Consider the following 27,229-nt stretch of genomic DNA (forward strand, 5'->3'; position numbering starts at 1 on the left):
AAAAGCCTTCAATCACTGGGCAGGACCAGAACATATGTATCATACCTGCGTCTACCTCATCGCATTTCGGGCATGCTTGTCTGCCTGCATTCGCAAACTTAGCTATTCTCTTCGGGGTCATATATGCTCTGTGCGTGATGTACAGCTGTATTTGCTGCAATCTAGCATTCCTGGACACTTTCTTATGGTATCCCATGGCCCGTTCCCACATCACATCAGTCATCTGTGCCCCCACTTCCGCTTCCCAATCAAGCCTCAAATCCATCAGGTCCTTCCCCACCCGGGTCATCACCACCTCATATAATCTAGAGATCTCATGCCCGCCCTCTGATATATCATATATCGTTCCGATCAGTGCATCTGGATCTTCCGCCAGCTTAAACGTAACCTTGACGTGGATCAAGGACTAGTTAATGGAGCACTGGGTACAGTTGTTGGCTTTCAAACATACCCACGTGACAACAACATTCAGTTTGTCAATATTCTCTTTGACAAACTTTCAGAAGTGAAAAGGATAGGACGCTCAACAGCTCGATTCCTTCTCTTCAAAGACATGTATGTACGAAGAGAATAATTTTCTCTAACTCTTGCATACGCAGTCACCATTCATAAATCACAAGGTCTTACCCTAAACAAAGCATTGATAGACATTGGTAACACAGTCTTTAAAGAAGGCATGAGCTACGTAGCACTATCACACTTACGTACACTTGACGGTCTATTTCTAATCAACTTTGATGCAAGTAAAGTAAACGCTGATATTCCTTGCATTTCAGAATACAATAGACTTCGTTCACTATGCACCCCCATCTAAAAACATATCCTATTCCACAAAAAGTAAAATGTTCTAAGAGAAAACTAAATCAAACAGAAATGCAAGAGGATGTCACTGCAAATCCTCCAAAGAGATTAAAAGAAACTAATACTTCATCAAGTACCACAATCAAAAAAGAACCTATTAGAGAAAGTAAACCAGGTACTTCTTCAAAGAAGGAAGACAAACTCCAAAAAAAGCACTCAGATACAGAACTACCTGGTCCATTTAAACTTTCAAATGTAATTGGTGTAAGTTGCTACGCAAATGTAGCAATGATTATTCTATTTCAATTACCACCAATAGTTGACAACATTTACTTACACAGTACAGACCAATTGTGTTTGCAAATGTTAGTACTTCATAGAAACGCAACAAACAATCCTGACAACACGTATAGTGTTTATGGAATAAGACAACAATTGGACTACTGTGCTGGAATGGTGAAATTCACTATAAACTCACAGGAAGATCCACAAGAATGTCCAATGTACTTACTACACGTACTGGAAAACAAAAACATACCTATAAATGAAATCTTCCAGATTTCATACATGTGGAAACATACATGCACTCTGTGCAACAATGTGACACAAGAACAAATCCCCAATGAGCGCTTTGTGTATGTATCAATACCTAATTGTGAATCTGTTCCATTTCAGCAACTTGTACAAAATGCAAACCATGGTAGATTATGTACTACCTGCAATTCGGATAATCACTCCACCTTACTAATACAAACACATAGTAAATACGTAATACTAATACTTCTACGTTACAATGCAGATGGTACCTTACCATAACGTGTGAATTTGTGGGGTTTTTAGGTTTTACCTGTAACCATAACGTCCCTGTAGCAACGTTTTTGCATTAAATTTCATAGGTTTTTTAGTAGTGCAATTTAACCATAACGTCCCTTTAGCAAGGTTTTTTGTTAGTGTATATGTATATGTATTACAACTGTTAAACATTTTCTTAAACTAAAAAAAACATTTACATGCTAAACCAGTCTGATAGTTTGTTGGTATTCTTTTTCTTTTTTTATTAAATGGGGCCTGATCACGAGTTGGGCGATGCAGTAAAAATGCAGCAGTAATAGCGTTACTGCTGCAATACCGCACCACCCAATCATGAGATGGGTGGAAAGTCATAGGATTCACCTCCAGCTCTGAGTTGGAGGTAAATCTGCTAACTTTCCACCCCATTTTCAGTACAATTACTGCAGCGCAATTACCACTGCAGTAATTGTGCCATAAAGGCCCCATTGAGTCCAATGGACTAAAAAGAAAATGGACACTTACACCAACACCACCACTTGTGATCTGGCGGTAATACCACCAGTCCAAGTGGTGATAAAGGTAATTGTGTTGGGTGGTATCCCGGCGGATTTACGGCTGGGATACCGATAACTCATGATGAGGCCCATTGCCTAGAGAATCAATATCATCTGCCAGGTGTTTAACCTCAGAGTTTTTTGAGTTTGTGAGCCACTCACAATGTCACATATTTCCCACTCGGGTGGTGAGCAAATGGGCAGCTGCTTGCATAAACAGTTCCCAGCCTATAAGTGGTTTATGTCTTTAAAGGCCTGAGGATTGGTAATGCTGCAAACTAGATTGCGGACATTAGAACCATTTCCAACCACTCATTCATAAACACAATCCCCCTTGTCGCTCCATGTTGACACGCCCTTTTCACTCCCCATTTTGTTCAGCAACAGTTCTGTATTTTTACGATAACAGGGGTTAATGGTGACCAGAACTTTTACAACAACGGGATCTGAAACATTGGCCAATGTGGGTGGTTTGGCGAGACTTGCAGGATCTTCAGGTGGCTTGTACAGCATTAGTTTATTCTTTTCATTTTCGGCCTGTCTAAAGGATGTTAATTATTTTTGGAGAATCATTGAATTGCGAGTCACCTTGTCGTAGTCTGATAAATCATGACGTCTTAGAATCTTTTGCATTTCAGAGTTCAATCTTACGATGGCTGATTTTCGAATATCAGTTTCTTCATGTTTCTGTGTGCTAAAACTGTCCAGCTGTTATCTGTCAACCAAATACATCTTTTGGCTGTAGTCCATTAACCATCCCCTAGATGCCTAGTGATCAGAGGAAAAGCAAAACCATCAGGAAAATAGGGGCCAATCTTGTTCTCCCCTCGGAACAGGGCTTGTGGTGCATTGTTCTGATCGGACACATACATCAACCACTGTATGGACAGTGTGGAAAAACGTTTCTGTTTGCTGTGGTACAGGTTGGGTGGTACAAGGGCTATCGTTTCCTGCTCTAGAAACATGTTTTTGTATATATCCGTACACATGCTAGCTAATGTAATATAGGTAAGTGATCTAGATAGATAACATATTTTATTTTTATAATATCTGGGATGCCCTTTTGTATCAGCTTGATGGTAACATCTCTAAAATTGTTACATGCTGTTCTCAAAATATTTACATCCTCGCAGAAATAGGCTTTTCGATTCCACTTAAAATCAAAAACATGCTTACAGGCCTCTGAATACAATTTCAGAAATGGTTCCTTCTCATCAGATATCATGAATTCAGAACCATAACACCCCACAGGGGGAATAGCGCACATGTAATTTTGATTCTTTTCAATGTTAAAGAAATGTGGAAAAAAAACCTTTCGAACCTGGGAATGCATCCAAAATCCAAAAGCATCTGACAGCTTGTTAAACTTCATGGGCAAAAAATTCAGGTTGTCGATAAAGCATACTTAAAGGTCTGATACCTCCAGGAGCTTCAATTTTGTACCCTGCGTTATGCACTTAATGGCTACTTTTTCTTTAATTAACTGTTGTATTAGGAAAAAATCATCATAGCTTTGGCTGTTGTGAGACAGCAAGCTATAGCCCTTGAATTTCTGATCCACAAAGACACTAACAAAAAGACTCACACATTTCACACCTACAAATTCCCAGTACTTTATCGCCCATTAAATGTTTGCCATAAATATAGTTTGTTATGTGGATGCCTGTCTCCTGCATGCACTTCACATCAAAGACAATGTATTTCTCTGTTTTGGGCACATCTTTTGCCTCGGTCATGTAAAGCATGTGGGCCCCCAACGAGACAACTTCGATTGTACACCTGGGGCAAGCATGCCGATTACATACGTGATCATCCCTTATGAAGCGCCAAATGAGACACAGTCCGTTTTGAGATGACAGTCTTCTAAACCCTTAAATGCTATCTCAATATGTTTTTCGAGACATTGTTTATATCTGGCAAATGACTTACATCTGGGACATTTATACCCTGATTCAGCAATCATCTCGCAGCCAACTCTCTGGCACATGTGACAATGGAATTGTCACCTGTAAGCCATGCATTTGCTGTATATGTGACAGAAATAAGGGCATACAGTTTTGCCATGCAAAACTCTGTAGGTTTAAAATCCCGTAATAGTGATGATCATGATGTAGAATGTACACCATGTTTTTATTATAGGTGTCACCCGGCAGAAAATAGTTTCAAAGCTGGTTGTTGTTATAAAGAATGTTGATAAGTACTCCAAGGTAATCATCAAACAAACGCAACTTGTTAAAACCATCCATGATATCAGGGGGTAAACCCAGAACCTTGTGGGCCTCCAAAGCCTTTATATGTATGTAACAGTCTGGAACAGCCCAGCCTCCAACAGACATATAATGCTTGCAGTCGAACAAATGTTTAATGACCCATAGTTAAAGTCCAAGAGCCAACACCTCTTCTTTGCCACAACCATGCTGAAAGGTGTTTTCTTTAATGCCCTGTAAACTTCACCCTCTCTAGATTGAAAACCACTGACATGATCCTCAAAGGCTCTGCTATGGTGAACTTTGTCTTACTTTGTAGCAGTCTTCCGATATTTTCTAAGAACTTAAATACATCAAAGGACGGGCGAAATGAACGCTTTGTGAAAAGCAGCCTGTTTTAAGTAGAACTGTCCAAACGGATCATTAGGGCCTGCCATTTCAAGGATGTGTGAATCAAGCCTTTGAACTCCGTGTGTTATTACTAATAGGCCATGGCCTGTGGACATTAATTTGTCTAGATTTAGAAAGTGAAACACTTCGTAGTATTCAATATTTTGTGTTTGGGGGCCAGAGCGCTAAATCTTTCTTTGCACATTGGCTAATGAAATTTTTTCTATTTTCAAATGTTTCAAGAACATTTTCCTTTGTCTTCGGGAACAAAGCCACTTTAAACTCCAGGCAGCTAAACCCTTTATGGGTTAACATGGTCTTCAACGTGACGGAATGGTGTCATTGGACCCTCCAACCCAGACACAGGGGGCTTTGGACCAGCGTTTAGTTCTGCAGCTTTTGTGTGCTGTTCGAGCAATGGCATAGGTCTTCAAGTAGTTAGGGGGCCTGCCAAACCATGTGTAGCTTCTACAAGGCCTTTTAGCTCACATTTCTTTTTCTGAGTGTACTTTTTAAAGTAAAGTGATTTTTTCAGGTAGGACTTGTATTCTGTTTTTAGATGTCATGTTGTACAGGACTTGTTCGGCTTCAGAAACCCACTTATGCATAGCAACAAAAGATTTCTCAGCAGTGTTATGTCGAAATCTATACCTCTGGCATCATGAATTGGCAGTGCTAAGCAGGTATAATCAATATTTTGCCTTTTCACTTTCTGATGCATGCCCCACAAATAACCATTTAACTATGACATTCCGATTACAACCTGGAACTTTTAGCCACACGTTTGGTGCATTGAGACGATGGCGACTTGAACGGCTGTTTATTCTGGTCTAAGCAAGAAATGACAATTGTATGTTGCAGTTTGTTTACCCCATTTGGGCCCCTACAAGACAGATCTCTTAGCGCCTTGGGGCACAGTTTTATCCGCAAACGACAGAGGCATATGCAAACTCTTTTAAATGCAATTTCAAAGGGGATCCTGGTTCAGCTTCATCATCTGGTTCCTTGCGGGACTGTTTAAGGGTTTTGCTATTGCTGTTTATTCAACAAATTACTGAGGTACTGTTGGGCTCTATTTTTAAGGGGCAGTCCGTAATAACTATCACAGCCTCACACTATAGGGCTGTAAGTGCAACAAAGTCCCTCAATGGTTGCTCTAAAACTTCCGAAATATTAACATCCCGCTCACTTCTGGGAATCGTGGGTGAAAACACATGGAGTGGTTTAATTTCACCACAGCCAGGAGACCATGGCCTAGGGCTGACGACCTCTGGGGCTAGAGGGCTTCTGGACCTTGCTGGTGAAAACACATGGGCTGGTGTAATTTTATCACAGTCAGAAGACCACTTCCTAAGGCTGACAACCATTGGGGCTAAATGGGTGTCCATATACAAAAGTGGGGTATTTGCATGTCACAGGCTCTGACACCTTGAATGCTAGGGGTGTTTGGAGAATTTTGCAACACTTTGGACCACCTGATCTTGTTAACAAACATAGTTTTATTTTTTCAAAATAATTTGGTCACACTTGCATTCCTGATAACATGAGGCGGTTGCTGTATGCAGGTGTTGTGTATATGTCTGACCTGTAGTGTTTAGAATGTCAGTTGGTAGGGCCGCAGAGGTCTTATGCACTAGGACTTCTTTCTTGTGCGCAACCCTAGACCCTAAAATAAAAACAACATTTAAAAATGGATTTGTGAAAGTAGTTACAGCACTATATGCAAGATGTTACCCTTTATAGGTAAGAAAAAGCTGTTTTGTTAGTAGCTGAGTAACCATAGAAACATACAATGCGAACCACCACTTAAATGTTTCCTTTTGCTGGAACACCCACCAATGATGTTACAGGCGGGTGTGAATCTGAAATAAAAAGGTTTTAAGAATTTAGCATTGGATATTCTCGAAAGAAACAGGTGAAAATATTGCTGTCACCTGTGGCTCCATAGTGTTATAACTAAATAAATATATTTTACAAAAATGAAAGCTGCAAGCAAAATAAAAAGCCTGCAAAAGACATACAGGTTCAGACCATTTTCCCTTTTTTTAACTAGCATTTCTTGGATGGCACCATTAATTACCTCACAAGATAACAGGTGTGTCTCTTGCTGTCTTTGAACGCTCAATATTAAAACGTTTACAGGAGTTTCCTCTTCTTAGGGGTGAAGCATTGTGTGCATAACAGTGATCCTCTGTAACAGCATTGAAAAGTAAATAAAATGTTAACATTTTTTTAAACAGTTTAGTGCTGAGTGCGTACATTTGAGAAGTATTCGGGGTTGGGGACATAGACAGCATAACTTTATTAACTACTATTGTGCTCTGCTGCTGGCAGGCCCTGGCCAAATCAACGGTTCTTAAAAAAAATAAAATAAACAGATGGACGTGTCTACAATCTGGTATTTCCAAACTGTGCTGAAAAGAAATAAAATTCTACATTCAAATTGGACAACCAGTGCTTATATGTTTAAATAAAGACAGTGATAAAGATGAGATGTCTATGTTAATACTTAGCTAGCTAACATTTTACATTGTCTAATATTCTCTGAAGGACTAACTGTTAAGCATTGAAAATATGCAGTCATAGCAGCTTTAAAACACTGGAGATTTAGCTAAAATATCCTGAATTGTTATACTACATAATAAGAAAATAAGAAAATGGAATCCTTTTGACCATGAAGATGAAAACCGTTTTCAGTAAAAATATCTATTTGCATTTGACCGCTTGCAGCAACTACATCTATGCTGTCTTTGTGTTCATCTTCAGTCTTTTCTAAAATAAAAAAGTAAATAATATTTGTTTTTAAATAACAGATAAGCCAAATCTGCGCAGTAGTTGCACTAACCCCATAAACTATACAGGGAGGTAAAAAGCCCTTCTGCACGCTAACTGCGGAGAATAAGCAAACAACGAGACAACCCGTGGACAAATCTGTTTTAGACATCACGCAGTTTACAAAGCCGAATGGCATGAGCTTCGATATATGGTTCCAAGATAGAAATTAAACAATCTTTTTAAAAAAAGACTCACGATGCAATATTTGCCACACACTCCCTAAGTTCACGACTGATGTAAAAAAAGTCCTTCCTTTCTCTCTCTCTCTTGTGCTGCTGTGTTAGAAAACAGATGACTTCAGAGCCAAAGGACCTGAGCCATGATATATGGTTACCCGGTAGAAATGAAGCAAGCTTTTAAAAAAAGAGACACAACATGATGCCTGAATTTTATGCTTACTATTCAGCAGACCACAAGCCACACAACATCTTAAATACAGCATGCAAATTAACATATCTTTAACTTTTTTTGTTCTTTGCCACAACAAAAAAACAGTTGTTTTAAATATTTTGAAAAAACAATCTTACACCCTTTAAATACATTTTTTTGGAAAAGGGGTAGTTCACCTGTGACAGGGCCTGTTGTAAAATCTACAAAATCCTAAAAGCTTGGAGCAGCATAAATCTGGAAGAGAGTAAATAAATTAAACAAACAAATACAAGAAGTATATTAACCAAATCTCTACTTTCACGTTTTTCTTTTAGAGTGTACAAAGCACTTACTTCTCGTTCAGGAAGCACAGGCATTTTTTTTTCTTTCTAAGCCTGGATGTTCTCAGCATGCAGCGTGTCAGTATTCTAACGTATAGCTTCCTAGGGCAAATACATGTAGGCTAATTCAGCTAGGTTTCTTCCTGAGGCCGGCTGTCCTATGCAATAACTATGGCCAAAAACATGCATATCCCCAGTGGTACACCACATTTCTACATGTTATCACATGGAATTCAACAACGTTGACAGAACACGTGTATCCCAAGTAACACAACAGTCTACATTTTATCACAAGCAATGCAACACAGTTGACAGAACATTTATTTTCTCTGCGCCATACCACCTACCTACATTTTATCCCAATTAATTTGACATGGTGGACAAATCCTGGCTGGGTGCTTGCATGCGTTTTAATGCACAGCCTTAAAACAGCTGGGTTTTTTTCTGGCATAAGAACAAATTTGTTCAAAATGCCAACACTGAATTCGTTACGATTCAGCAACAGCTTGAACACATTACATCACACCCTTGTTTTACAGCTGGACCCTACCAGCCTGTGAGCTGGACCTTGTACAGCTTTACATCAGCCTCATATTTAACAGCTGGCCCCCTGGCACGGCGTGCACCAGTGCCAATAAATATGAGCTGAAAGTGGTTCACGCTGCTGCTGCAGGGCATTGCATTCCAACAAAGCTGTGAGCAAGGTCTCTGCAAAAGCTATTCCCAGCAAAGGACAAAGGACAATAGGCCCCTGGTTTATGAAAGAACGCATGCATGGGGTTCACACAGCAGGCGCAGGGCCTAGCAAGCTTTCCACACATTTCAGCTGTGTTTTTTATTATTATTATTTATGTATTCCTTTATACAGGTTTGCTAGAACCCAGGTATAAATATTAGGCTGTAAATTAGAGACTTCTTATTACAAAGAAACATAAAACCTAACACAGCTCAATACTAACCAGGATCTTTAAGACCCCACCATCACTAACCGTTACAGGTTTCTGGAGGTCTTTTTAACAGGTGTATAGTTTGGCCTACAGCCCAGTCATAACATCACATCCACCAGGATAGGCAAGTCTTTAAGAGCGATGTATAGCTCTCTCCAGCGCTCCTTCTGCATTAGATGCAGGGCATGAAGGCTTTTCAGGTAATTTTACTTATTCTAGTCTGTAATCACACACTTTCTTATTATATCCCGATATCCCAGCCTTGATCACTCAATGGGCCATGTGCCCGCACTTAAACTGTCGCTTGCTGCTAGGAAAACGTCTCAGGAAGCTACAGTGCATGGATACCTACAGAAATTTAGGTCCAGCACAAGATATATCAAATGCACAGAACTATGTAAATATTTTAGATAATAACACTAAAACCTTTTTTGTAAACAGTATGGTTAGCCAGCACAATGTTATAACTGATAAGGAACATGTTCCCAACACTCCCATTAAACGTGAACATCCTGAACAAATAATAGAGTGCCAATGTCAGTAGCTGTTCAAAACAGCCTTATTAAATACGAGATCTTTAAATGCACAAGCAACTGACTTACATGACTATATATTGGAACATGATCTAGACATAATATGTCTCAAAGAAACTTGGCTTGTGGTTCTATAATGGATATAGCTGCACCAGCTAAATACAAGTTCTTTGCAAATAATCATATGAACACTAAAGGTGGGGGAGTATTTATCATCATGAAGGAAAAACTGAAATTCTTCAAGGTTACCATAACTTGCTCAGGATGCGAATTTTACACCTAAAGATGAAATGAGACTCAATAAACTGCATTCATCTCCTTCTGCTGTAATGGCCACCTAAAGACATTCCCAATTTTAATGAAGAGTTAACACAGCCCTTACAGCCCCTAAATAAATCTGGCAGTATAACGCTGCTTCTAGGTGACTTTAATAGTTGGTACCAGGATACTACTGACCGGGAAGCAGTTCTGCTAGAGCACAAGTTTACACGTATAGTATTCTCCTAAATACTGAGGGGTCGATTCATGGAATTAATGTGCGCCGAAAATTCCTGCGCAGAGGTGCCAAAACGTGCGATTCACAGTAAAAGTGCGAAAATCGCAGTGCAAGTGTGCAAATCGCAGGGAAACCAGCGCACACCGATTCATGGAAGTCCGTGCGCGAGAAAAACATTGGAGGTGCGCTGAAAATGTGCGCCGCGCACTCCGGCGCACAGGTCATCCTACAACGTGCGCCACGGCCACTGTGAAATCGCACATAGCGCGGCACACATCACAAAAGTAGGCGGAACACGGGGCGTAACACTCGGAATGGGGAACAACGCGTGAAAATATGGGCGTCACGGGGGAAGTACAGGAGGCAAGTGCACGGAACGCCCACACGCTCGCCTACAACCCGTATTCATGGAATCGAATAGGGCAAACCAGCGCACGGTCAAAGACGCGCACAGGGCCAAACAAGTACGCCACAAGAAAGCAGGCGGTTGCGCCCCTGCGCCTGAAAAAAAGGTGCGCCAAAATGTGCGCTAACAAAAAGCACCCATATACAGCCATGATGAATGGTCCATACAGTGGCCCTCTAGGACAAATGAGGTGCAAAGGGGTACCGACAAACACGGACACCCGCTATGTGAAAAATAGCGTGTGCGTGTGTTCCTTGGTGCACGGGAAGTTCCACACGCGATTGGCCTGGGTACGTGTACTTCGGGGTGCGTGGGAAGTTCCACACGCGATTGGCCTGGGTACGTGTACTTCGGGGTGCGCGGGAAGTTCCACACGCGATTAGCCTGGGTACATGTGTTTCGGGGTGCGCGGGAAGTTCCACACGCGATTGGCCTGGGTACGTGTACTTTGGGGTGCACGGGAAGTTCCACATGCGATTGGCCTGGGTACGTGTACTTCGGGGTGCGCGGGAAGTTCCACACGCGATTAGCCTGGGTACGTGTACTACGGGGTGCGTGGGAAGTTCCACACGCGATTAGCCTGGGTACGTGTGTTTCGGGGTGCGCGGGAAGTTCCACACACTATTGGCCTGGTTACGTGTACTTCGGGGTGCGCGGGAAGTTCCACACGCGATTAGCCTGGGTACGTGTACTACGGGGTACGCAGGAAGTTCCACACGCGATTAGCCTGGGTACGTGTGTTTCGGGGTGCGCGGGAAGTTCCACACGCGATTGGCCTGGGTACGTGTACTTCGGGGTGCGCGGGAAGTTCCACACGCGATTGGCCTGGGTACGTGTACTTCGGGATGCACGGGAAGTTCCACACGCAATTGTCCTGGGTAAGTGTACTTCGGGTGCGCGGGAAGTTCCACACGCGATTGGCCTGGGTACATGTATTCCGAGGTGTGCGGGAAGATTCACACGCGATTTCAGCAGGGTACGTGTATTTCGGTGGTGCCGGGGAATGCTACACGTGATTTGGCCGTGTGGGTCCTCCCAGGTGTTCCCTCTACACCCTCCACGGCCCCTGCAGGCAGCCCACACCACAGGGGACTACCCTGCACCCCTGCTCATGTCCCACAGGCAACCCATCCACCATGGCCATGCCCACCAGCCAACCCACATGTCACCTTGTACTACTGATCACCAGCACATGTCTCCCACCACCCCCACCCCCCAGCAGTGCAGGGTTAGCGTCCACCAGGCCCCCACTCATGTCTCCCACCACCCCCACCCCCCAGCAATGCAGGGGCACCCTCCACCAGGCCCCCACACATGTCTCCCACCACCCCCACCCCCCAGCAGTGCAGGGGCAGCTTCCACCAGGCCCCCACTCATGTCTACCATCACCCCCACCCCCTAGCAGTGCAGGGCACCCTCCACCAGGCCCCCACTCATGTCTACCACTACCCCCACCCCCCAGCAGTGCAGGGGCACCCTCCACCAGGCCCCCACACATGTTTCCCACCACCCCCAACCCCCAGCAGTGCAGGGCACCCTCCACCAGGCCCCCACACATGTCTCCCACCACCCCCACCCCCCAGCAGTGCAGGGCCAGCCTCCACCAGGCCCCACTCATGTCTACCACCACCCCCACCCCACAGCATCCAGGGGCACCCTCCACCAGGCCCCCACTCATGTCTACCACCACCCCCACCCCCCAGCAGTGCAGGGTTAGCCTCCACCAGGCCCCCACTCATGTCCAACTCATGTCTCCCTGCACCCCCACCCCCCAGCAGTGCAGGGGCAGCCTCCACCAGGCCCCCACTCATGTTTTCCTGCACCCCCACCCCCCAGCATCCAGGGGCAGCCTCCACCAGGCCCCCACTCATGTCCCCCTGCACCCCCCAGCAGTGCAGGGGCACCCTCCACCAGGCCCCGACTCATGTCTCCCACCACCCCCACACCCCAGCATCCAGGGGCACCCTCCACCAGGCCCCCACTCATGTCTACCATCACCCCCACCCCCCAGCATCCAGAGGCACCCTCCACCCAGGCCCCCACTCATGTCTACCATCACCCCCACCCCCCACAGTGCAGGGGCAGCCTCCACCAGGCCCCCACTCATGTCCAACTCATGTCCCCCTGCACCCCCACCCCCCAGCATCCAAGGGCACCCTCCACCAGGCCCCCACACATGTCTCCCACCACCCCCACCCCCCAGCAGTGCAGGGGCAGCCTCCACCAGGCCCCCACACATGTCTCCCACCACCCCCACCCCCCAGCAGTGCAGGGCACCCTCCACCAGCCCCCACTCATGTCTCCCTCCACCCCCACCCCCCAGCATCCAGGGGCACCCTCCACCAGGCCGACCACTCATGTGTTCTTGCACCCGCACCCCCCAGCAGTGCAGGGTTAGCCTCCACCAGGCCCCCACTCATGTCTAACTCATGTCTCCCTGCACCCCCACCCCCCAGCAGTGCAGGGGCAACCTCCACCAGGCCCCCACTCATGTTTTCCTGCACCCCCACCCCCCAGCATTAAGGGGCACCCTCCACCAGGCCCCCACTCATGTCCACCATCACCCCAACCCCCCAGCAGTGCAGGGGCAGCCTCCACCAGGCCCCCACTCATGTCTCCCACCACCCCCACCCCCCAGCATCCAGGGGCACCCTCCCCCAGGCCCCCACTCATTTCATACCATCCCCCCACCCCCCAGCAGTGCAGGGGCAGCCTCCACCAGGCCCCCACTCATGTCCAACTCATGTCCCCCTGCACTCCCACCCCCCAGCATCCAGGGGCAGCCTCCACCAGGCCCCCACTCATGTCTCCCACCACCCCCACCCCCAGCATCCAGGGGCACCCTCCACCAGGCCTCCACTCATGTCTACCATCACCCCACCCCCAGCAGTGCAGGGGCAGCCTCCACCAGGCCCGCACTCATGTCCAACTCATGTCCCCCTGCACCCCCACACCCCAACATCCAGGGGCAGCCTCCCCCAGGCCCCCACACATGTCTCCCACCACCCCCACCACCCAGCAGTGCAGGGGCAGCCTCCACCAGGCCCCCACTCATGTCTACCACCACCCCCAACCCCCAGCATCTAGGGGAACCCTCCAGCAGGCCCCCACTCATGTCTCCCACCACCCCCACCCCCCAGCAGTGCAGGGGCAGCCTCCACCAGGCCCCACTCATGCTTTCCTGCACCCCCACTCCCCAGCATCCAGGGGCAGCCTCCACCAGGCCCCCACTCATGTCTCCCACCCCCCCCCACCCCCCAGCATTAAGGGGCACCCTCCACCAGGCCCCCACACATGTCTACCATCACCCCCACCCCCCAGCAGTGCAGGGTTAGCCTCCACCAGGCCCCCACTCATGTCGCCCACCACCCCCACCCCCCAGCAATGCAGGGGCACCTTCCACCAGGCCCCCACTCATGCCTCCCACCACCTCCACCCCCAGCATCCAGGGGCACCCTCCACCAGGCCCCCACTCATGTCTCCCACCACCCACACCCCCAGCATCCAGGGGCACCCTCCAACAGGCCCCCACACATGTCTCCCACCACCCCCACCCCCCAGCAGTGCAGGGTTAGCCTCCACCAGGCCCCCACTCATGTCTCCCACCACCCCCACCCCCCAGCAATGCAGGGGCACCCTCCACCAGGCCCCCACTCATTTCTCCCACCACCCCCACCCCCCAGCATCCAGGGGCACCCTCCACCAGGCCCCCACTCATGTCTCCCACCTCCCCACCCCCCAGCAGTGCAGGGGCACCCTCCACCAGGCCCCCACACATGTCTCCCACCACCCCCACCCCCCCAGCAGTGCAGGGCAGCCTCCACCAGGCCCCCACTCATGTCTCCCACCACCCCCACCCCCCAGCATCCAGGGGCACCCTCCACCAGGCCCCCACTCATGTTTTCCTGCACCCCCACCCCCCAGCAGTGCAGGGTTAGCCTCCACCAGGCCCCCACTCATGTCCAACTCATGTCTCCCTGCACCCCCACCCCCCAGCAGTGCAGGGGCAGCCTCCACCAGGCCCCCACTCATGTTTTTCTGCACCCCCACACCCAGCATCCAGGGACACCCTCCACCAGGCCCCCACTCATGTCTACCATCACCCCCCCCAGCAGTTCCGGGGCAGCCTCCACCAGGCCCCCACTCATGTCCAACTCATGTCTCCCACCACCCCCACCCCCCAGCATCCAGGGGCACCCTCCACCAGGTCCCCACTCATGTCTACCATCACCCCCACCCCCCAGCAGTGCAGGGCACCCTCCACCAGGCCCCCACACATGTCTCCCACCACCCCCACCCCCCAGTAGTGCAGGGGCACCCTCCACCAGGCCCCCACTCATGTCTCCCACCACCCCCACCCCCCAAGCATCCAGGGGCACCCTCCACCAGGCCCCCACTCATGTCTACCATCCCCCCCCACCCCCCAGCAGTGCAGTGCACCCTCCACCAGGCCCCCACACATGTCTCCCACCACCCCCACCCCCCAGCAGTGCAGGGGCAGCCTCCACCAGGCCCCCACTCATGTCTCCCACCACCCCAATCCCCCAGCATCCAGGGGCATCCTCCACCAGGCCCCCACTCATGTCTACCACCACCCCCACCCCCAGCAGTGCAGGGTTAGCCTCCACCAGGCCCCCACTCATGTCCAACTCATGTCTCCCTGCACTCCCACCCCCCAGCAGTGCAGGGGCTGCCTCCACCAGGCCCCCACTCATGTTTTCCTGCACCCCACCACCCAGCATCCAGGGGCAGCCTCCACCAGGCCCCCACTCATGTCCCCATGCACCCCCACCCCTCAGCAGTGCAGGGGCACCCTCCACCAGGCCCCCACTCATGTCTCCCACCACCCCCACCACCCAGCATCCAGGGGCAGCCTCCACCAGCCCCCCACTCATGTCTACCATCACCCCCACCCCCCAGCAGTGCAGGGGCAGCCTCCACCAGGCCCCCACTCATGTCTCCCACCACCCCCACCCCCCAGCATCCAGGGGCACCCTCCACCAGGCCCCCACTCATGTCTACCACCACCCCCACCCCCCAGCAGTGCAGGGTTAGCCTCCACCAGGCCCCCACTCATGTCCAACTCATGTCTCCCTGCACCCCCACCCCCCAGCAGTGCAGGGGCAGCCTCCACCAGGCCCCCACTCATGTTTTCCTGCACCCCCACCCCCCAGCATCCAGGGGCAGCCTCCACCAGGCCCCCACTCATGTCCCCCTGCACCCCCCAGCAGTGCAGGGGCACCCTCCACCAGGCCCCGACTCATGTCTCCCACCACCCCCACACCCCAGCATCCAGGGGCACCCTCCACCAGGCCCCCACTCATGTCTACCATCACCCCCACCCCCCAGCATCCAGAGGCACCCTCCACCCAGGCCCCCACTCATGTCTACCATCACCCCCACCCCCCACAGTGCAGGGGCAGCCTCCACCAGGCCCCCACTCATGTCCAACTCATGTCCCCCTGCACCCCCACCCCCCAGCATCCAAGGGCACCCTCCACCAGGCCCCCACACATGTCTCCCACCACCCCCACCCCCCAGCAGTGCAGGGGCAGCCTCCACCAGGCCCCCACACATGTCTCCCACCACCCCCACCCCCCAGCAGTGCAGGGCACCCTCCACCAGCCCCCACTCATGTCTCCCTCCACCCCCACCCCCCAGCATCCAGGGGCACCCTCCACCAGGCCGACCACTCATGTGTTCTTGCACCCGCACCCCCCAGCAGTGCAGGGTTAGCTTCCACCAGGCCCCCACTCATGTCTAACTCATGTCTCCCTGCACCCCCACCCCCCAGCAGTGCAGGGGCAACCTCCACCAGGCCCCCACTCATGTTTTCCTGCACCCCCACCCCCCAGCATTAAGGGGCACCCTCCACCAGGCCCCCACTCATGTCCACCATCACCCCAACCCCCCAGCAGTGCAGGGGCAGCCTCCACCAGGCCCCCACTCATGTCTCCCACCACCCCCACCCCCCAGCATCCAGGGGCACCCTCCCCCAGGCCCCCACTCATTTCATACCATCCCCCCACCCCCCAGCAGTGCAGGGGCAGCCTCCACCAGGCCCCCACTCATGTCCAACTCATGTCCCCCTGCACTCCCACCCCCCAGCATCCAGGGGCAGCCTCCACCAGGCCCCCACTCATGTCTCCCACCACCCCCACCCCCAGCATCCAGGGGCACCCTCCACCAGGCCTCCACTCATGTCTACCATCACCCCACCCCCAGCAGTGCAGGGGCAGCCTCCACCAGGCCCGCACTCATGTCCAACTCATGTCCCCCTGCACCCCCACACCCCAACATCCAGGGGCAGCCTCCCCCAGGCCCCCACACATGTCTCCCACCACCCCCACCACCCAGCAGTGCAGGGGCAGCCTCCACCAGGCCCCCACTCATGTCTACCACCACCCCCAACCCCCAGCATCTAGGGGAACCCTCCAGCAGGCCCCCACTCATGTCTCCCACCACCCCCACCCCCCAGCAGTGCAGGGGCAGCCTCCACCAGGCCCCACTCATGCTTTCCTGCACCCCCACTCCCCAGCATCCAGGGGCAGCCTCCACCAGGCCCCCACTCATGTCTCCCACCCCCCCCCCCACCCCCCAGCATTAAGGGGCACCCTCCACCAGGCCCCCACACATGTCTACCATCACCCCCACCCCCCAGCAGTGCAGGGTTAGCCTCCACCAGGCCCCCACTCATGTCGCCCACCACCCCCACCCCCCAGCAATGCAGGGGCACCTTCCACCAGGCCCCCACTCATGCCTCCCACCACCTCCACCCCCAGCATCCAGGGGCACCCTCCACCAGGCCCCCACTCATGTCTCCCACCACCCACACCCCCAGCATCCAGGGGCACCCTCCAACAGGCCCCCACACATGTCTCCCACCACCCCCACCCCCCAGCAGTGCAGGGTTAGCCTCCACCAGGCCCCCACTCATGTCTCCCACCACCCCCACCCCCCAGCAATGCAGGGGCACCCTCCACCAGGCCCCCACTCATTTCTCCCACCACCCCCACCCCCCAGCATCCAGGGGCACCCTCCACCAGGCCCCCACTCATGTCTCCCACCTCCCCACCCCCCAGCAGTGCAGGGGCACCCTCCACCAGGCCCCCACACATGTCTCCCACCACCCCCACCCCCCCAGCAGTGCAGGGCAGCCTCCACCAGGCCCCCACTCATGTCTCCCACCACCCCCACCCCCCAGCATCCAGGGGCACCCTCCACCAGGCCCCCACTCATGTTTTCCTGCACCCCCACCCCCCAGCAGTGCAGGGTTAGCCTCCACCAGGCCCCCACTCATGTCCAACTCATGTCTCCCTGCACCCCCACCCCCCAGCAGTGCAGGGGCAGCCTCCACCAGGCCCCCACTCATGTTTTTCTGCACCCCCACACCCAGCATCCAGGGACACCCTCCACCAGGCCCCCACTCATGTCTACCATCACCCCCCCCAGCAGTTCCGGGGCAGCCTCCACCAGGCCCCCACTCATGTCCAACTCATGTCTCCCACCACCCCCACCCCCCAGCATCCAGGGGCACCCTCCACCAGGTCCCCACTCATGTCTACCATCACCCCCACCCCCCAGCAGTGCAGGGCACCCTCCACCAGGCCCCCACACATGTCTCCCACCACCCCCACCCCCCAGTAGTGCAGGGGCACCCTCCACCAGGCCCCCACTCATGTCTCCCACCACCCCCACCCCCCAAGCATCCAGGGGCACCCTCCACCAGGCCCCCACTCATGTCTATCATCCCCCCCCACCCCCCAGCAGTGCAGTGCACCCTCCACCAGGCCCCCACACATGTCTCCCACCACCCCCACCCCCCAGCAGTGCAGGGGCAGCCTCCACCAGGCCCCCACTCATGTCTCCCACCACCCCAATCCCCCAGCATCCAGGGGCATCCTCCACCAGGCCCCCACTCATGTCTACCACCACCCCCACCCCCAGCAGTGCAGGGTTAGCCTCCACCAGGCCCCCACTCATGTCCAACTCATGTCTCCCTGCACTCCCACCCCCCAGCAGTGCAGGGGCTGCCTCCACCAGGCCCCCACTCATGTTTTCCTGCACCCCACCACCCAGCATCCAGGGGCAGCCTCCACCAGGCCCCCACTCATGTCCCCATGCACCCCCACCCCTCAGCAGTGCAGGGGCACCCTCCACCAGGCCCCCGCTCATGTCTCCCACCACCCCCACCACCCAGCATCCAGGGGCAGCCTCCACCAGCCCCCCACTCATGTCTACCATCACCCCCACCCCCCAGCAGTGCAGGGGCAGCCTCCACCAGGCCCCCACTCATGTCTCCCACCACCCCCACCCCCCAGCATCCAGGGGCACCCTCCACCAGGCCCCCACTCATGTCTACCATCACCCCCACCCCCCAGCAGTGCAGGGGCAGCCTCTTCCAAGCCCCCACTCATGTCCAACTCATGTCCCCCTGCACCGCCACCCCCAACATCCAGGGGCAGCCTCCACCAGGCCCCCACTCATGTCTACCATCACCCCCACCCCCCAGCAGTGCAGGGCACCCTCTACCAGGCCCCCACACATGTCTCCCACCACCCCCACCCCCCAGCCGTGCGATTTGCCTGGGAACGTGTATTCCTGGGATGCGCGGGTAGTCTCCCATGCGATACCATCAGGGTACGTGTATTATGGGTCTGCGTGAACTTCCACACGCGATACCAGCAGGCTACGTGTATTACGGGGTTCACGGGAAGTTCCACACGCGATTGCCCTGGGTACGTGTATTTCGGGGTGCGCGTGAACTTCCACACGCGACTGGGCCTGTGAGAGTGGGGTACGTGTATTCCAGGGGTGGGTGGGAATATTTACTCGCGACTGGGCCTGGGAGAGCGTGTTACGTGTATTCCTGGGGTGGGCGGGAAGATTCACACGTTCGCCTACAACGCGCCGAAAAAAATATAGTGCAATCCTGAAACACGTACGCCAGCATGAAGCAGGCGTACGTCGACCCGCGCAGCATAAAAGTGCACGCAGACAACAAACAAGCTCAGACGCCAGGATGAATATACCGTTCCTAGCAGCAGTGGCCGTGGGTTACCAAAGGAGGAGGAGGAGGATAGTGAGGGCCCGAATTTTCACTCGCAGAACCAGCCTTTTTGGGATGCCTGATGACCAGGTGTATGGGAGGTACAGGTTTCCACCACACATAATACTGGACCTGGTCAGTGAGTGGGAGGATGACCTCACATCACCCACCCTGTGCTCCCAAGCACTCAGCCCCCTGGAGAAGGTCCTCAATGTACTGCACTTCTTGGCCACAGGATCATTTCAGCGGACAAGTGCCATAGTGGGTGGGGTGTCACAGGCCACGCAGTCACGCTGCCTACACCAGGTCTTGAACATCATCACTGCACGCCCATCAGTCCGTAGGCACATATACCTGCCCAGGACACCTGCAGAAAGGCAGACTGCCGCCCTCGATTTCTACGGTGTGGCACAATTCCCCAAAGTGCTAGGTGCCATTGACTGCACCCATGTGGCACTACGCCCCCCAGGGCATCTGAGCACATCTATAGGAACCGCAAGCACTGGCATTGCATCAACGTGCAGGTAGTATGTAATGCCAAGGGAATCATCACCTCAGTATATGCCAACTATCCAGGGTCCACCCACGACAGCTTCATTTACCGAATGGCTACCCTAAGCCGGGACCTTGAAGCTGGGCGGCATGGTGATACATGGCTGCTTGGTGAGTATGAATGCCACTGCACATGCATGCATGTCAGATGCAGAGTTATGTCACTACCCCACTAATGATACCCATCACCTCCTCACCAGGGGACAGTGCCTACCCTCTGAGCACCCACATGATGACGCCAATTCGGAACCCCATCACGCCTCCCGAGGTAAGATACAACACAGCCCATATTGCAACCCGGGGCATAGTGGAGCGCACATTCGGAGTGCTCAAGTCACACTTTCGCTCCCTTGACCGTTCTGGCGGGCAGCTGTTATATGCGCCCCCAGTAGTGTGCAGGATCATAGTGGCAGCATGTGTCCTGCACAATGTTGCAACACGCCGGGGCCTGGCTGTGGACATGGTGGTGCCCCCACATCCCCAACCACATGCACGCCCGCTGCGCATGGGAGGTGAAAGGGCACGGGGTGAGGCAGCCCGTACGCAGCTGGTGGCTAATTACTTCACATAGAAATCACACCCCTGTGGAGTGCACACAGCCCTGGCACATACCATCTGATAAGCAATGATGGCTCGACCTGACAAATATGACGAACAAAGGGACAGTCAACTGTCAGAACCATAGCAGCCTGAGATTGTTCATGTGGAAGTGTCACAATGTGTGCATTCCTACCTACACAAACACCACCAATGCAGTGTCATCAAAAGACACACTTCCATGCTGCAGAAATGAATACCCACTTGCAAAATACTACATGAGAACAGTGCCATGTCACCCAGCCCCTCCCCGGCACTGCCACACAACACACCATGGCATGTCATGCAATGTGAGAGCAAACAAATTAATCCCCACAACATGCCCCAAGTGTCACCAGCTACAGTGTCCCTAATGGAAATATGGCCACACATGAAATGCTCACAGTAATGCAGGACCTACAACACACATTACCAAATACTTACCAAGAACACCAATCACCTACACAACCTCCAACCTACCTTAAACATGACATTGCAGACTTAAAAATTTGCTAGCCTCACTACCTGATGATGCCAGCACTTCGAACACTTCCAAGTATACAGTGTTAGCGCCACGCAAGAGTGTAGGTGCACTGCTTACAACATGCACTCCAGTACCAAGGTGGACCGCCTTGTGAAGACATGAGAAATTGACCTGCAAATTAGGAGGATGAGATGGATGCAGAGGCCCATATCAATACACCATGCAGTGTACAATACAACAACAATATGCACTATGAATGTATACACAGTATTGACTACAGACTGCCCACACATCGAATGGGAGTCCAATGTCACCATGTACGTCAATGTCACTTGGGCACACCCTTTGCAAGCCCATGGAAACGGGAAGCAGGAGGGGTGTGTGTCACAAAAACCCAAGCATCTGAACCAAATTCATGACAAGCCTGCATGTGCCCAGCCACAATGCAGCGTATGCCCACGGGAGCCACACAAGGCAACACACTGTCCCAAAAAAAAGAAAATATCAAAAATGGCCATTAATGGGCCCGGGGGGGGGGGGTGGGGGAGGCCAGCCAGGAGGTCCGAGGACAGGGTGCACACCAAAACCCACCTGTGTGGATCTTGTGAAAAAAAAACACCTCCATGGGCTCATGGCCTACACGGCTACCCTATTGTGGGAGAATCACTGCTGTCGCTCTCCTCACCCTCTGCAGCTGCATCAGGAGGTGGTGGCACTATGGGAGGCAGCCCACGCAAAGCCCTAGTCTGTTCCTCCATGGCAGCAAGCAGGCGGGTGTGGTAGGTCTCGTTCTGGAGGATAATTGTGCGGAGGTCCCCATGCAACAACTCATGGGATGCCCGGACCTCCGCCCTAGTTGCCTGCATCTCAGCTGAGAGCGTACGTGTGAGACGCTCCAGCTGCTGTTCTGTCCTTCTGTTTGTTGAAGCCTCAAGCTCAACAAGAGTCGTCCTGAGGTGAAGGAGTTCCACCCTCAGGGCTTCCCTGTGGCCCTGTGGCCCTGGGACTCTATGGAAATGACTTCCCGCAGAGTCGCCAGTGCCGCCCGCCTGTCCCTGTCGGACGCCAACATGTCCTCCCTGTGTGACTGGAAAATGGATTCTGTTGCCTGCTGTAGTCGCTCCATCAGCCTTTCGGGGGGACAATGGAAGTGGCCACCCTATCCATGGCCTGAGCCATCATCTCTGATGATGCTGCCTGTTGGGTTGCCATACCGTATACGGATTGCTCCCATGCGGTATTGCCAGGTGGCTGACGGCCACCACGTCGGCGGGCACCACACATGTCTGGGGCAAGGCAAACTGCGCCTTGCTGTGCCGGCACTGCCTGAGGCTGCAGGACTGCATTCCCCCTCTGATCTGCTGGCCCAGGAACAGGATCAGATGTCGCGGAGTGTGACCCTGCATCCGTAACCACCAAAGGCGTACCTGCCAACACTGACATCCTCATTGAGGGTTCTAACCCTGGTGCAGGTGGGTCGGACAGAACAGATTCCCTCCCAGGAACACTCACCTGCGACGGCTGTTAGGGAGAATTCTCTGTTTAGGCTGAATTTCCTAACCTAGTGAGTCCCCCAGCAGCTTTGCTGGATTTCTGGAGTTTGTTTTTTCCGTCCTGCCAAGAGTGAGACTCTTTTTCTCCCACTCTTGGACATGTATGTGTGTAATTCCTTTGAATGTCAATGTGTTCTATGGGCTATGGGGTCTTTTACTCCATAGGGTCTCATATATTTTTCTATGTGTGTTACAAAGCACCCTATGTGCCGTAGCACTGGGGCATCCTAGCGGACCCCCACCATAGACTCCATACCCGGGGACTGACTACTGTCTCCCCGGGCATGTAAAGTCACCATTGGCTTTACTAGACCTAAATTTACTAACAGGACTAGTACCAACCATCTTATTGTGGACGTACTAGTAGGGGTAATTCGATTACTCCTGGATCTGTTACTCGAGGGGGCACTGTCCCGTCCCCCCTCGTCGAGTTTTGGCTGGTGGCAGTGGAAACTACTTGTTATGTTCGACCCCGGACATAACTCTATGGGATTCGTCCCATCGTTGGAGATTGATACTTTTTCTCGTTAATCTCTAACGTACCACCGATCTACTTATCTTAAATAGGTTTATCGGATGGTATTTTCTGCCAGAACTCGGTTTGTAAAATGGCGTCTGTGTTCGTCTCTGTGACTCCTAAACCAAAGGTCGAGCCCTTTGTTCCACTTTTGGCGGGCTCTGCACAGAGACCCTCCAAAGTGGTGCCATTCTGTCTGGGTTATCACAGGGGTGTTAGAGGGAGTTTAGGCACCCTGGACCGAGTTGCCTTGCCAACTCCGGTCGCACTCTGGAGTGATTGGCCCAAGTGGTGAGCCTTCCCGCTCACCACTTAGCATGTGTTGATTGACAGCTAGGCTGAATGAATGGGGGTTTTCTGCATAAAAGCAGGGCTTTTGGGACTGGATCTTCAGAAGTCGCCACAGGACCTAAGAATCCGACGAGGGTAACTCTGAGCCGACCTGCACGACGACACCTCCGGTGAAGCCCTGCGGAACCGACTCACCACTTCACCACTTCCCGACGACAGAGGAGATCTCCCTGCCGGAGAGTCTCTTCCCCTGACTGGTGGGAACAACCAGTCCCCTTTGCTTTTTATTCGCCTCAGGACACAGTGGTCGAATTGCCCGTGCAGCGCACCCCGGCAACCGGATAGCCACTACCCTTGTACTGCGACCAAAAGGTGGTGCCTTGTGACGGAGCACTCTGCGGCTGGTCTCTTCCCTGGTGGTGCACCGGACTTCATTTTTCTTCGACGACGAGAACCTCTCTACTCTTGGCAAAGACCCGACGTGCATCCACCACCAGGAACCACTGCCCCCACCGGAGCTGCCCTCCACAACAAGGTACCGTGTCCGCCTGGCTTCCCTTTCTATCGGTTCGAGTGAGGTGTCTTAATCCTCTCCTTTCCGTTGGGTCGCCTCCAAGCTTTTCTCATTTATTGTTCTGAACTGGTTCAATCTGCCGATAACAATTTGCTACAAAGACTTGAATGCATCTCCACTAGAGACTTTTTGGGACATCGCGCCTTGCCTCTCTCCGAGTGGGCCTGGCCTCTGAACTTTATGATCTATTGTGGTTCTTGCCTTCTTACCGTACATTTTGCCCTTGAAGTATTGAACTGTGTTGATTTCGTAATCTTTTTTTCTCTCCCGTCCTAACTAATATTCGAGTGCCATCTAGGTTGAGGTATACACCTCTGTCTGTGAATAAGTGGTGCCGGTAGAACCTAGACTGATCGAACTATTGCTAGGGGGATTGATCGTTTCTTCTGCGTAGAGTAATTGTGCTTGATTTGTTTGCCGTGAAAGTGCCATAGTGCATAGTTCTTTACACTAAGCCTCGTTGCGTGTTTGCTTGTCTTGCTGTGAAGGATTGCCCTATGTTGTATACTCCACATACTGCTCAACTCTTCTTGAGGGAAGTCTGACTGCTCAGCCACAGCTACCAAGTGAATCTGTGTGGTACAGACTGCTACCAAGTGAGTTCACCGCCAAATACCTGTAGTCCTAAATCTTTTGCAGTGGTCCCAGAGGGAACTGCACAGGTTTCCGCCTAACACTGGTGGCAGCGGTGGGATTTGTATCGAGTATACAGTTTAGAGTGTTTTTTGACACTGTAGGATAACTAACCACAAAACTTTGCACAAAAAGCAACTTTCAAAAAGCATGTCTACGATGGAAACTTACAGTCAAGAGTCCTTGTCAGGTGAAAATACTGAGAGTTTGCGAGCTCGCTGTAGGCAAGAAAATCTTTCTGTAAGAGGCAAGAAGTTAGAACTAATCGAGAGATTGCTGGCGAACCAAAGTCTGGATACTGGTTCAGAGGAGCCAATTTCTCCAGCAAATGTAGATAACAGTAATGGTGTTGATCTAAGTCATAATTCTGATGATAGCGATGAAGAGGCTGACGAGGATGGCGAGGCTAACGAAACTGTCTCCCCTGCTCCTCTACCCGCCTTACCAGCTGTGGCTACGGGGCCCATACCAGGTCCCACGAGTAACCCTGGTTATTTTGAACTAGAAAAAATGAAGCTCGAATTAGAATATAAACGGTTCTTGGCTCAATCTGAACGAAACCAAGAGCTCGAGTTCAGACGGATGAATGCCCAGGCTGAGCAGAAGCAAGCTGAGTTAAGACTCAGGGAAATAGAACTTAATCACGAGTTAGAGATGAAAAAGTTGTCTATGGAAAATTCTTCTCTCTCCTCTGGTTCCTCTAGGAGCTCCAGTCCCAAAAGACCCCAGATGCCGAAGGAATTAGTGGGTATGTATGAACCAAGATTGGATGTGTTGGATTGGTTGAAACTGTTTGAATACAATCATGGGCTCCAGGACATCACCAGGAATGCCTTACTTCCCTGGTTGTTCTCTAGGCTCCCTCCTGTTGCGACTGATGTGGTAATGGAGTTGGGGGAGGCGGATAAGACGGATTACGAAAGTGTGAAACTAGCATTAATAGCTAGATTCGGGAAGACCCCTTCCCAGTATCTTAAGAGGTTTAGAACCCTCAAAAAGCATGATAGTACCCCTTGGGCTACCTGGGTGAGTGAAGGGTTGAAGAACTTAGAGGGATGGATTAAGGGTTACAAAGTGAACACTTATGAGGGTATGAGGAATCTTTTTATGTTGGAGTCTATTTATGATGCCTGTTCTCCTGAGCTCAGACAGCACTTGGCTGATTCGAAGGAATTGGATTCCCGGGCACTAGCTAAGGCTGCTGACTTGTGGGTTGCCAACAGGGCTACTCACAAGGATTCTGGGGCAACTCAGAAAAAGGATGAGGGAAAACAGCCTAAAAAAGACTCAAAAGAGAATTCTAATAACTCACATTCCAAAGAGGGCCCCAAACAAAACCAGAAGGGTAAGCCACAAGGAAAACCACTGCAGAATAGTGTGTCTTCTGGTGCCAAACCGGAAGGAGGTCAGAACAAGGTCAGAATTCGGTAAATGCGTTGGTTGTGGCTCGACTGATCACGTGAAAGGAGATCCCAGATGTAAGGGTAAACCTTCAGGGGTCCAGCTTGTCTCCTTAGCCTTCGCTCCAGAGGAGGAAGTCCAAATGGCAAGTGGAAACTTTCTACTGCTAGCTGACAAACCCATTGGAGTCTCAGCCAGCGTTTCTTTAGTATCTCTGGGGTTGTGGGAACAACAGAATTTAGATGTCTATAATTCTATCCCCGATAATACTAAAGAGTATTATAAGGACAGTGTCCAGGTGAATGGTCAGGAGACTCCAGCCATTAGGGACACTGGGGCCAGCATAACTGTGGTGGATAAATCGTTTTTTCAGGCTGAGGATGTTGCTAAGGCACCCAAACGCCTCACCAAGTTAGCTGGAGGGCCTGTGCAGATGCTTCCCCAATTACCAGTTCTCATCCAGTGTAACGACATGACTGTGAAGATACCTGTCAGCATCCAGAGTGAGGTACCAGGACGCGTACTGTTGGGTAACGATTTCAAAACTCTCGGAGTTGTATCGCATACCCCCAGACCTCCTAGTAAACGGTTACAGGAGCTAACCAGACCTGCAAGAGAGAGGACCATGTGCGGTACTCTCCAGGAGATGATGAAGAAAGAAATCACTCCTGCTCCACTGGAATTGTCAGCCGCTGTCTCCAAGAAATCAGAAGCGAAAGGGAAACCTAAGGCTTCCACCCCGAAACCAGCAGCCAGCATTCCAGTGCAGCCCACCCGGACATCCCCGCGGTTGTCCAAAGTTACACCCGTAACTCCACCTCCAGCCGAGGCTGAGAGGGAGGTACAACCCCGTGTGGTAGAATTAGACTCTGAGGAAGAGCTAATGGAAGGCCAGGAACTCATTGGGGATCTGGATCCTGTTGACCAT

The sequence above is a fragment of the Ambystoma mexicanum genome, chromosome 9, assembly GCF_040938575.1.
Source record: "Ambystoma mexicanum isolate Mex_15411 chromosome 9, UKY_AmexF1_1, whole genome shotgun sequence".
In the NCBI taxonomy this organism is placed as follows: domain Eukaryota; kingdom Metazoa; phylum Chordata; class Amphibia; order Caudata; family Ambystomatidae; genus Ambystoma; species Ambystoma mexicanum.